At 42.6% G+C, this 12,216-nt stretch overlaps 1 protein-coding gene across 1 annotated transcript in view; it reads left to right on the top strand.

Moving 5' to 3' along the window:
- The first annotated feature begins 10,341 nt into the window (after positions 1–10,341).
- LOC116389164 (SH2 domain-containing protein 4A) overlaps positions 10,342–12,216 on the top strand; it is an 8,807-nt gene continuing 6,932 nt past the window's right edge. The window contains exon 1 of the mRNA XM_031857623.1: positions 10,342–10,500. The gene's annotated coding sequence lies outside the window, so the exon portion shown is untranslated. The remainder of the gene's footprint in view (positions 10,501–12,216) is intronic.

Raw genomic sequence — 12,216 nt, 5'->3', positions numbered from 1 at the left:
CTGGTGATATAACTGCCCAGACCTATAAAAACCAATAATATGGGCTTTAACTTTATCACACGAGCTGGATGCAGAGTAAGCCAAGGGTGTCAAGTAGTTCCCAGACTGAGGTCCAGGAATGGCCAAAAGGACCCTCTGGAGGGTTCCAATATGTTCTCAGAAAAATGTGTTATTCAAGTTTGCATCTATTTATTTTGACACATAGCATTGGGAAAACACGGGGGGGAAAGTTTGGGAATTGACCAGAAAAACAGACCACGCTGATGATTTACAGACAGTCAAATAGTCCCGTCCAAGTTCTAAAGTCCTGCAGCTGTCATATCCAGGATGTGGTATTGGTCATGCTGCAGTTTGATTTAGATAGGAATTTGATTTCTGCAAAGGAAAACATGACCCATGAAACCGTCAATATCCTGCTTTTATTGATTGTTAGATATGCTACTCAATAAAATGAACTAATTATTACCAAACAAATTAGGTAAATTCAAAGTAAATTGCTGAGACTTAATCCCAGACAAATGATGGAGAAGATTTACTTGGCATGATGCAGTGCCTGTAAAATCAGTTTCAGATGTGTGCTTCACATTCTAGTGTGCTGTAAATCTGTTTTATTGTGATAACAATACGGCCCTGACCTTTGACCTGCTGGTTATTGTTGGCCTGTTCTAGATGGTGTTCCAGGAACTAGAGGTTACTGATTTTTTAATGCATTTACTGCTAGCCAGGATAGCATTAGCAATGCTACACCCTGTCTATCAGGCATATCTTTCAGAGGACATACTTCTCTTGGTCAAATCGTTGTAACATCTGAAATGCCATGACAGTTTCTCCACACTCACTTGTAGTATTAGGAGCAGCCTATCTTTTCAACTCTTTTTCCAAAGGTGCCAGTCATTCTGGGGGAAACTGTCAATGCTCCTGTCTTTGCAGTGGGACTATAATTACAGCCCACATCGAAGGAAAACAACACGAATGAAACCCACTGTAAAGATGACAATCAGTTATGTAGGCTAGAGAACAAAGATGGAAAGCTTTTTGGTGTTGGCTGACATTTTCTGAAAAACTTTTGAGTGTAACATTCTTTTGTGTGTCCATATTTATATACATACGTCAAGCTGTCTGAAATTTTTTTTCCCAAAAGTATAAGATAGACAGAGATGAACAAGGCACGGTTTGAAATATCTGTGATTGTGCTGTCAAACAGCAAACGCTGCCTGCTCTCAGCCTGCAGGATGATGTTGCCATGTCTTTTTTTTTCTTCAGTTGGATGGCACTGGAGCTAACACAAAAATGGTAAAATTCTTGGCCTTAATGACGGACAATTAGTCAATGTTATCTGCCAACATATACCATGAATTAGCCTGTGTCCACTCTGCCCTTGACAAAGCATAGAGGACATTTTCTTCCATGCCCACCACCCATTTTTCACTCCCTCTCACTCATCTCCCTCGTGTAAAACCAGCACAGTTAAATCAAGCCAAGAGCCAAAGTGCAAACCATATGTATTGTCTTTAAAATATACAGAATAGTGCTTTGAGATTATCCTCTTTACTTGTGCACCTCAAGGTCGTGAACAGAAGCACAGCAGCCATATACAACCACACATACGGCTCTGCATTGTCTGCTGCCAAGTTTTTTTTTTACGAGTGTTTTCGTCGGGGATCTTGGATGCAGCCTTTATAATGCAGAGCAGTGCCGAGCTTCAATGTGACGCCTGCATGGATTGAGAACTTCAGCCTCCAATCCAGTTGATCTCCAGTGATCAATAGCACATTAGAAGGAGACAGAAGAAGAGGGGGGCGGCTGAGAATGGGTGAGGAGAGAAGAGGGAGAGAGAGAGAGAAAAATGGAGATAAGAAGAAGAGAGGGATGCAGGAAGCAAGAGTGAGGATGTGGCCGGAACATAAGAGCCTGGTGTGTGTTTGAAGACAAGGGGAAGAGAAGGTTAGAGAGGGGAGGCCCGAAGTGAGACAGGTAGAGGGGGGGTTATGCAAGGAGAGGGGGGAGACAGGGAGGGGAGGGGAGGGGGTGCAGCTGAGGGTTTGAAGATGACAAAGATAGTTCAGAGGATGCACAGATGACCGGAGAGAGCGCTGGAAACAGTTTGGGGGAAACCCACCGCAGACGCAACGTCAATCCTAATTACTAATTCATTAACCTGCCCGGCTCCCTTCCCCCTCTGTAGCCACACACACACACACACACACACACACACACACACACACACACACACATGCACCCATTGCTCCCTGCTCCGTACCTCCTCCGTGTCCCAGGAGAGGCAGAGGGATGGATGGATGCAGAAATGAGGAGGTGGGTCTGCAGCTAAGTGACATCTGCAGGGCCGTGATGGCTGCAACGTGTTTGGGACACTGGAAATCCCTGATGGGACAATGGGAGGGAGGGGAGGGAGAGGACGGGTGTGGGAGGTAACTGGTGAGGAGAAAAAAAGCTAACAGCTTGCGTTTTGGTTTGTTGGAGTGGGTGGTCTCTTGTGATGGTGCACATGGTGTGTTAATGTGGCGGTGTCAGAGTGTGTAAATGTGTGCGTGGGCCATCATGCATGCATTTACCTGTGTGTGTGTGTGTGTGTGTGTGTGTGTGTGTGTGTGTGTCTGTGTGTGTGTGTGTATGAGTGTTCTAATGTGCAATCTGTGCTTTCATGAGGAGTGTTCATGTGTGTTAGCATTTTAAATGAAAACAGGTAGCGGGGAAGATAAATCAATATGCTGATGTTGGTGTGCTACAAAGTATTAGCATTGTGAGTGTAATCAAAGCGAGGGGGAAGTGCCAGACAGACTGATGGTGTGTTTTTTTGGCCTCTGCAGCGAGACTCCTACCTCTTTGTGCGTGTGTGTCTGTGTGTGTGTGTGTGTGTGCGTATCTGTGTGCGTGGGCGACAGAAGTGCACGCATAGATGTTAGCATCCACACACACCTCCTGCAGAATTCCTCTGCACATGCTCACACAGACAATTCAATATGAAGATAGAGATACAAATGTGCACACACAAGGACACGCATTCGCGCGCCCAAGTGTGCAGACACAAACACACACAGAGAAGGATGAAGTGTTGCTGACTGAGGTGGAATTAAATAGAGAAATCCTCCAAACGAGCATCGATCCACAGAGTTTACAGCGTTGGCTCCGTCTGCCACGACAGGCCGAACAACAGGGAGCTCTGTGAGACAGCTGGGGCGCGCACACACACATACACACACGCACACACACACAGGAAGCATTGCGGGCATGTACAACATACACACACACACTGCTGAATGTGTGTGCACATGGAGTAGGTCTTTGATTTTGATCACAGGACTTCACAGCCGAATGTGCTTTAGAGTGAAAAGCATGCGTGTGTCTCTGATATTTGATATTGATTTAATATGTGTGTGTGTGTGTGTGTGTGTGTGTGTGAAGATAAACACAAATGGCATGCGTTGCTTCAGAATCTTTACAAGCATGGTTTCACTAATCACCAATCAAACCTCCCATGACAACATTCAAAGTGTTGCTTTCTATAGGTTTTGCAGCAATGATAAGAAATGTTTACCAGTTCAATCTTTAAAGAAAGCAAACAGGAGTCACAGAAAGCTTGTTTTTTGCTAATACTATGTATTAAGAGCAATATTAATTAAAGATATTCAGAGGGATTGGAGAAAAAACAAGTTAATTTAAACCTAAAGCAACAAATTTTATACCTTCAATGAATCACATGACTATTTTGTATCGGAGGATGCCCCGTGTAGTGACTAAGCTTTATATCGTATTTCAGCTGATTGTTTTGCTTTACAATTTCAGTTTTGGTTCAGTTCACAGTGAAAAAAGCTATAAAAACTCGCTGTACGCAATCTGCCCAATACCAAACGGCAGAATTATGCAGATAGCAACTAGCATTTGAACATAATGGAGCATTAGCTAAAGAGCCGGGATACGAGATAAATGCTCTGTAAACTGCTGGATGTTTAAATGGGCAACTGTTTGTTAACACGTTTGACATATCACATGTATTTACCTGTTGTTTGCAGTCTTCTTGAGAGAGCCTACCACTCTCACATTTGTACGTTTAGCATGGAGCTACAGAGCCAGGGGGTGATTAGCTTAGCCTAGCATAAAAAGTTGAAGCATGGGGAAACAGTCAGCCTGGCTCTGTCCATAATTCCACACCTGGTGTAACTATTTCAGAACTGTATCAGTCCATTGTAAGTTCCCCTCAAACAACAAAGTGTAATTTTTACGTTACTGGTTGTGTACGGCTTAAACAAACTAGGCTACAACGAGTTATTTAACGCGCTTTAGAGGTGTAAGTAGGCCCCCTGCCTTCAGTTTTTATGCTAAGCTAACAAACTGCTGGCGTTAGCTCAGTACTTAACGCACAGACATGAGAGTGGTGTCAATCTTCTCATTAAACTCCCAGAAGGAATGTGAATAAGCTACATGTTAAACTACTTATTTAATTCCAACAGTAGATTGCTGTCAAGTTTTCATGTGAGTGTTACAAGGTCACTAGCGCCTTCAAAACAGAGACTGTTAGAAGTAGAGAATTGCTGCCACCATTTTGTTTTTTTAAAACACACGTGTATTCTATTATTTTTTTACATTTGGGAGAGGCAGAAGACATTATAGTAGCACTGGGGCATCATCAGTGTCATAATTGCCTTGTTCTCCGACATTTATCTTTTTCCCGTCTCACCCGAATGGAACAGATTAAGTAAAAAACATCTTTTCTTGTCTTCAGTATGGACATCATTATTTAGCATCGCATTGGACTCCAGTGGTTCCCTTGACTACCTCATCAGCATTCATTACCACTGAAGAGGAGGGGGACACGGCATGTCAGCACCTGCGTGTGTGTGTGTGTGTGTGTGTGTGTGTGTGTGTGTGTGTGTGTGTGTGTGAGAACGTGTCAGTATGAGTGTGGCTCTCATCTGGGTCATTACATCCAGAGACACATCCCTCCACATGACAGAGGCAAATAGAGAGGGGGAGGGTAATCGTTTGAGCATCAGTCACTTCCACCAGTGAACACTCGTCCTTAACAAGTTAAACTGGGTAGCTGGGTAGGTAACAGGGGAGATACTGTGTCTGTGTGTGTGTGTGTGTGTGTGTGTGTGTGTGTGTGTGTGTGTGTGTGACAAGAGACACAGTATCTATCTATCTATCTATCAATCCATCTATCTTGGAGGAAATTGAAGTGGGGATGGAGAATTGATCTCCACCAGAGTCCACAAAATTTTACCAGAGAGAAGAGAAAGAAAAATGTACGGAGGCAAACATCTTGAGAAGCAATATGTTGACTTATGGAGAAACCCCATCTCTGTTTTATTTGTGTTCACATGTGTGCCTGTGTATGTGTGTGTGAGAGAGAGTGTTAGAGAAAGACAGCCAGGCAGAAAAAACAAGGAAAACAGTGGCGGCCTTGCCAACATGGTGACAGAATGCGCCATGTGTGTTTGAAACACTGTGTTTGTGTGTGTGCGTGTGCGTGTGTGTGTGTGTGTGTGCGTTTGCCAACTATAAGTCTGCTGGCCAGCAGGGTCAACAGACAGACCGGTCACCATAGCAACAGTGTCACACTCATCCCCTCTGTGCCAAGTTGTAAATATGGAAATTTTATAAAAACTTGGACGTCTGGCTGCTGAAAAGTTTCAGGACGTCAGCATGTAGACACACAGGAGTCCCTTGTTCCATAGGTGGTCCATCTGACGACGAGCAGACGGGCCATTTGAAGGATTATATTACAGTATGTGCACCATGCTGCCTGCCTCATCTGGTAGACAGGGAATATAAGGTATCAAAATACCTCTACAAACTCACCTAACTGTTAGGTTTTCCAATGAAAAAAACATGCAAATTCTCCATCACTCACTCACTTTGGTTCTCCCTCTGGTACACGACCCTTTGTGTGGCCCCAGGGTGCTCACTGATGTTACTGCCATCAGTGGTGACAACACTCGAAAAACAAGTCTGTCAGATAATGAAACAGCGGCAGCTTCTGCATACCCAGTGTTGTGTGCGGTGTGTATTTAAGTGTGCTTTTTAAATGTGACAGTTTCCACAGTGTTGTCTGCATTCCTCTTTGAGCCTGCCGGGCAATTCCCCCAGCTAACAAGCTAGCTTTAGGCTAGCATTGCATAATAGCTGCAAAACAGAACATTTCTACTAATAGTAATGGCATTTCCAATTTATATCAACACTTTTGCTTGACAATATATCCAATATTTGTTTTCTAAATTCTGTATCCGGAAAACGTATCACAGACCAGAGTGTAATAAGAAGGGTTTGATCATAGTGATGAACCCGCAAAGAATCCTCACTTAGCTCTGTAGTTCCTCTTTTAATATCTTTCAGCTCTTTGTTTTTACAACTTTACTGTTTTGGTTCCCTCTCACAGCCCTTATCAACCGTGTTTTCAGGCAGTGAATAACTGGACTTTCGTCCAGTGCTCCCCTAATGCTACATTGCGGTTTATTTACGAGAAAATTACAGTAAAATGTTATCTCATGAAATTCTGAAACATTAGTACGTCAATACAATGGATGCTTGTATCGCTGTATGTGCCTGAGGATAGCAGCCAATGTGGTGCAATGATGTTGAAGTCAGCTGAAAGCTGAAAACTCTTTCAACATTATTATGTAAATCTTCCAAAAACAGTCAACATACACTATCGCGGTAGCACGTTACATCGACTACCCAAGGGTGCATGCTCCCGCACAGCTTGTACTGCCAGCTAAATTACTTTTGGGACCAGAGCAATACTTTGCGGTCTGTTTAACCGCATGCATCTCTCATGTGAATCCATGCTAATGCACTTCCTCTTCACGGAGCCGGCTCCATATCAGCGGGCCCATGCATTAAACATGGGGGCCGTTGAGGGGGGAACGTGTTGGAATACCAATATTTTTGACATGATAAATCTGCCTCGCCGTGTTGTCAAGCCAAAAGCATGATGGGAAGTACAAGCTCGGGGTCAAAAGAAAAAACTGACCTCCTCCGCAAGTGTGATTCTAATCTTTGTGTAAAAACACCATATGCAGGCACGGATTAAAAAAAAAGACGAGGTAGATTATGCAGACTTGGTCTCAGCAGAGAACAGAGACTTATGATGACGCCTTCGAATTCTGTCTTGTGATGCGTGTTCAATATTCGAGGTCAAAGGTCATTGAAAATGTTGTTGACTGTGTCTTTTTGGTGACCTGAAGAGCAGGGCCGCTTCAACCTGCTGGGGGCTAAAACGTTAACACAAGTAAAGGTGGTGAAATAAGGAAGCATTTAAAGGAATAGCCCTGAACTGAAAAATGAACTTGACTTCAATAATATTCATTAAATCCCCAAACATACTATCATTTCAACCATCTTTCAAACTAAGTTTTGTTGGTGACTCTTTATAACAACAGTAGTAAGAATAGTTGACTTTTGGACTTACAGAACACTTATTGTGTTTTATAACATTTTCTACTTCTCTAACTAGTCACAAGACACAAGTGCTACAAGATGTTTTAATGATTAAATATCCTGATTTCAGACATGATAATCAATAAATCATTTTTTGTTTACTGATTTATTGATGATGACAAACATCCTCTCATTCGGCGATGCGTGATCAGGTTTTATTCATCGCTCTCCTGTCACAAAAACCCTGGGATCCCTGTTGACTTGCTATCTCCTCTTCCTCCAGCAGAGGGTGCTGTGCATGCACAGATACCATATGTGAACGTGACCGCATGTCTAATCCGCACCACGTGCATCCAGCATAAAGTCCCGGCAGCTATCAATGCCTTGATAGCTGCCGGGACTTTCCCAAGGTGCGCAATGCCAAGGAAGTATTAAGGTAAGATAGTGACACACTCGCAATTTGCCGCTTGTAAAAACGATTTCCTGGTTCTTAATAATTCCTGTTAAGCACCGGTGTAATTTATAAGGTGGGGCAGAGTGTCTGATTAAAAGTGTGCCATTATGTGCACAAACATGCCACCACCACCTTGACCTGCATAATTAAACCAAGTCACAACATGCATAAACATACAGGAAGCTCACCTGCTCTCTGGAAAATAATTCATGTGTTTATGTTTCACCCAGATCCCTGTTGTTTCCCCCTTGCAGATCTGACCTTGATCCCAGAGGGAAAGAGGAGGAAAGGAGATTGTGTTTTTGCTGATGTCCGTTTATCTTTTTAGAGAGACACATGTCCTCAGAATATTAAGATAAGGAGAGGAGTGAGTGAAAACCAACAGAAATGTCTTCACTTTGACCAACTTATTGTGATTCTGGGTTGTATCCAGAGCAAAAGGTAGGAGTTGTGCACCTGGAGTTAAAATTTAATCCGGTGAAATTTTTAAATTCAGGTTCAGACCTGGGGCTGGAAGTGAACTTCAAGGATTTAAAGGAGGGGTAACTTACTAAATATATTTTAGATACAAATACAAGAGTAGCAGAACAGAGCTGTGTGTATTCATGTGTCTGTGTGAGTAGACCTTGAGCTTTCTGCCCTGATACCAGAGACAGACTGAGGGCCAAACGGACGGGTGTCTGGTTTCACTGAAACACCAGTTTTGGTAGAAATCCAAAAGGGCATGGTTTCGTTTTGCGTAATGCAAAGTTCAGTGGAGGTTTGAGGTAAATGTCACTGAACTGATGATGGCATCTTGTTGATTTCACTCCAACTGAAACAACCAAGTCTTTAATGATTTTTTTAAAAAGTATGATATTCATACCCACCCCTACACATTTCAAATTGAGTTTTATTGCTAACATATAGGCTAATATAACGCTTCATCTCCAGCTTAACACAAGGATAAAGTTGCAACCTTTTTCCATTAGCAATATGCAGTGTGAAGAAATCATTTTAAGAGGTTTAAGGTTAAAAAAATCTGATGCTTATAGTATATCGAGCGTATACATTTTTATTCTTTCAAATAAAAACTTTGATTCAACAGCGATAAATTGCAAGCTTGCTCAATTCTATTTGCTCTGGGATTGTCCTGCAACAGACAGTCCAGCCGCCTAGCCTATGTTGGCTAACGTAAGAGAATGTTAGCGAACGTTATTGCTAACTGACACTAGTGACTCAGTTTGTTGACTTCCTAACTTGATAATGTCCTATTTCCCAAAATGACTAGAAAAACCTCTGTTACTTGTTACTATAAAGATAAAAGTGTAAAACAGTGTAGCCTAGAGTGTTTTAGAGCACAAAAGGTTTGACTGAACATGAAAAATGCTAACTCAGTCTAAATCAAGCGTTCAATTAGAAAATATGGAAAATAAAGTTTTAAATAATAATTCTTAATGAGGTCATATTTATTTATTTGTAAAAAACAATTTTTCTTTCTGATAATTAGGGCCAAATGACAAAGTTCTTTCTCGGAAACCATCATAAAATCATTCATAAATTACAGACACGTAAAACAAACCCTTTTCTCTGCTTGTGCTACTCTTATGTCACCTTTTGACATTTACCATTATCCTGTTACGTGAACGTCAGCCACAGCCACTTACTGAACCAAAAACAAAACACAATGTAGGCCAATAGGAGAGCGAGCACCTACTATTTACTCATCACTTACCGTAAAGGTAAACTGGTCACGTCACACCCAGACAGCCCTGACCAGTCAGTGACAATCAGGAGACAGGTTAGTCATCTCCACATGAATTAAATACACTATTACCAGCCATAATTACTCACAGGCATGTGACTGACAGTTACACCGGTCGTCTGATTTGGCACCGCGGGGAAGAGCAACCACAAAAACAATGAGCGTGTCAACAACCTGTTGAAAAAAAAAAAAAAAAAAAGCATGTGGAATAAACAGCCAGATTCCTTCCTGCACATGTGGTGTTGTGATTAATTGTTTCATACAAAGCCAGCAGGACTTCCTGGAATAAGAGAAAAAAACGGAAGGAGGGGTAAACACACAGTTGTGCAGAAACTCAGTTACATAAAGTTAAAACAGAAAAAGACTGAGAATAAATCCCATTTCCTGTGCCGCTACACATGGAAAGGTTACAGAGCCTGTCAGGGGAAATTAAATTCCTCACGTCCTTGAACATACCTAAAAGTCATGGGGGGGGGGGGGGATTAGAAACATGAAGCTATCACGCTTTTAACAGCAATGAATAGTATATAGATTGGGAAACATTCTTTTTTTTTTTACATGGTAATATTTAACCAGCTGTTACTTTTATTTCCTCACAGTATTGTAGGGAATGTAGACGAGATAAGAAAATAAAGAGAAAGAAGGAAGGAAGGAAGGAGGAGATAAGTGCAGTGATGTCACTCTGGCCCACTCCTTTTTCAGTACAAATGCAGCAGAGCAGAGCTCAGTCTGCATACCACTGCTGCTGACGACCGCTCTGATCCCACACACACACACACACAGAGACACACACACACACACACAAAGGCACACTCGCTCACGTCACACACTCATCATACCGCTCTCACAGAGGCGCCGGAGCTCAGAGCAGCGCTGGAAGATGCAAGCGGCTGGCAGCCACTGAGTGAGTCCACTTTCCCTCCTCCGTGTCACCTCTCTCTCTCCCTCTCTCTCTCTCTCTCTGTGTTGTGATTGCCATTCCACGGCCCGTCTGAGCTCATTTATCTCGCACGTCTCTCCTCTGTCGCTGTGAAAACGGTCAGTGTTTTCTCACACTGAGAGACTTTTCAAACTTTTCTCTCAGTATGCCGCTCACACTCCTTCCTCTCCTCTCCTCTCCGCTCCTTGTTTCTTTTCTTTGCTCTGCAGGCAGAAGCGAATCCCGGGCCCAGAGCCAGACCTGGATGCCTTCTTTTTATGTGGATGTTGATCTGCTATATTCTCATCTTGTGATTGTTGTATTCCTGTGTGGGATGTTATTGTCTGCGAATAGTTTGGCACAATATCTCTGCTGTGGTGCCAGGCCCTTGTTCCAATGTAAGAGGAGCTGCTGCAGGTATAAGGCTGCTCGGTGGTGTGATTCTTTCTTTCTTTTTATAGAAGAACTGACCAATTTGTGTGCCTTTGTGGGATGTTTGCTATTGAATCTTCAAGTCAGGTCCAGTTTCTTTGTATTGCTTCTTTATCACAGAGTCTTTTAAAGGGCCTCACAGCTCCCACATTGTGATGGAATGAATGACAAACACACCCCACAGACAACGAACGAGAGCGTCACAAAAGCCTCACTGTGGAAAAAAAAACTACAGCTGAAAGAGACTTGAGAGGTGCCGGACAGAGTTAATGAATGAATGGATGCTGGTTCTAAGACTAATCGGAGGCAGTTAAGTTGTCTGTGTATTGTGACGACCCTCCTCGTCCCACGCACTGTAGGCCTCCCTGTTGTTGTCCTGTTGGTGCTGAATGGGGGGTCATCAGCTGCATGAGCCTCGGCATTTTCGTTGCACGTTGTGATCTGGGCTGTGACAGTATGCTGAGAAAATAAGTGGATTGAAACTACAGCGAGCTTAGGGTTTGGCTAACGTTTTATTGTTTGGGTAAGAAGATTAGAAAAATCCCATTTTTCTGCGTTCAGTCCTGCATCAGCTGTTAGCGGCAGAAAATAATAGTTGTATTGCTGTTTGGCCTCAAACCGCAGAATGATTGTGGTGTTTGCGGTTTAGTATAATGCCATGGTTCAACTTCTGCCACACCTCAAACACCGACAGAAAAAGGGTGATATTTCTCTTTTGTCAGCCTCGTATTGATAAATCGTAATACCGGACCGCCCCGAAGTGCAGATTGGTGAACTGTTATCACAGACGCAGCTCCTATTGGCTCTGTCTCAGCAACTCGCTGTGTCACATCTTTCAAAAGTGTGTGCAGTGTGGAGGCTGCTTTTATGCTGCGTGTTTACACAGTTTAAGGTGAACATTGTTCTCTGGGAATTTTTTTCTCTCTTGAGGACTAAACTGACTGAGTTCTGACTACCAGACAGGCTGTTAATGTCTGTCAGTGTTACGGGTATTGATAAGGTGCTAAGAACAGTCAGAGTGGTGTGTGTGTGTGAGAGAGGTTAGTGGTTGTCTTATACTATCCATACTATTGCTGTATTTATTTCATTTTAACTCCTCTTATTTTATTTTATTGTCACTAGATTCTTTTTTGTTATTTAGAGAATATTAGATATCTTGTATTATCTCTACTAATATCTCTTTATCTTTATCAGTCGATGAACACATTGTTGTAGTTTGTCCTGCATTGTTTAAGTTTAGTCCTAACTAAATATATATAAATATATATA

This window comes from Anarrhichthys ocellatus, unplaced genomic scaffold (genome assembly GCF_004355925.1).
Source record: "Anarrhichthys ocellatus isolate YVR2014 unplaced genomic scaffold, GSC_Weel_1.0 scaffold19, whole genome shotgun sequence".
Classification (NCBI taxonomy): domain Eukaryota; kingdom Metazoa; phylum Chordata; class Actinopteri; order Perciformes; family Anarhichadidae; genus Anarrhichthys; species Anarrhichthys ocellatus.
This window is presented reverse-complemented; position numbering and strand designations above follow the sequence as displayed.